This window comes from Mus caroli, chromosome 13 (genome assembly GCF_900094665.2).
Source record: "Mus caroli chromosome 13, CAROLI_EIJ_v1.1, whole genome shotgun sequence".
Taxonomy (NCBI): Eukaryota; Metazoa; Chordata; class Mammalia; order Rodentia; family Muridae; genus Mus; species Mus caroli.
In genome coordinates, this window is record NC_034582.1 from 99272085 (window position 1) to 99273469 (window position 1385).

The following is a 1385-nucleotide window of genomic DNA, read 5'->3' on the forward strand; positions in this document are numbered from 1 at the left end:
TGAGGTCCAAAGCAGCTCCTTTTTTTTTTTTTTTTTTTTTTTTTTTTTTTTTTTTTTTTTTTTTGGTAGAGTGCTGGCGGAGAGGGTAAATTCTACCATTGGAAAGACTTTATTTTAGGCTACTTACATAGAGTTGTTTCTTTGCCCTCATAAAGAAGCCATGTCAATGTAGACACTTTTCTTGTAGAGTACTTGTTTCACCTTGACTGCATCAGACTACTGCTCAGTTAATTTGATAACATAAATAAATGCTATCTCTTCAGAACTGTTTCTCAGGCATATGATTCTTTAAAAATTCGTGTCCACATATGAAAATTCAAGTTGAACCATACAATATGAACAAATGTTTACTTAAAATGTAAGGGCTAAAATGATTAAACCCTTAATCATGGGAGTAAATTGTTACTTGCCAGGTTTTTTTTCATATATGACACAAAAAAGCATGTGACACAGTACAAGGAGGTTGTCATTAAAATTTTATTCATTTTTAAAACAAAACTATGCAGAAGGAAGGAAAAGCCCAAAGCAAATTCTACAAATGATGTAGAATGTATATAAAAAGAGTTTGCTATCAACATATAAAAAGCAGTCGGACTCAAAGCTATATAAAAAATTTAAAGATGGGGAAATGAACTGAGTAGACAGTTCTTTGAAAAAGAAAAATTCTACATAAGAAAACCAGCAATTTGGCTATGTAGGAAAAGGTGCTCACTGTAGGCCTGATAGCCTGAGTTTGATCCCCAGGACCCGTACACTAAAAGGAGGGAACAGACTCCCCAGAGTTGTTCTCTGACCTCCACCGCATGGTATACATACACCTTCCAACAAAATAAAAAAAATATTTTAAAAGCTATAATGATTACCAGTAGGCATATGAAAAAAATGCCTAATGTCAGACATTTGAGAAACACAAGTACAACAAATAGATGCTACTATATCAATACATATTAGATAACTTTAATATTTTTAGGATCAAAACATGACAAAGATGATCAGAGAAAGAAAGAAACCAGAATCCTATTCCACTGTTAAGGTGGATAGATGATGCTTTTTGTCATTATGGAAATAGCCCTTTCAGTCCTTGGGAAGGTGATCATAAAAGAAACAGGTGGTGGTCATTACCATTCCTAAATACAGTTTATTAAAAGAAGTGAAAATGATAACTATTAAAAATCTATGTATGTAATGCTTCTCACAACTGTGAAACAATCATTCATTGAAAGATGAATGGGCTCTTCCGGCCGGACCAGCACCAGGGTAGCTAGAGCGCAGGGTCGGCTGACACCCGCCAGCTACCCACGACCCTCCACCACAGGATTTTGAGATTGCTGGTGAGTGGAACACAGCTTCTGCTCCAGTCCAATCACGCGGGACCTGAGACTGCT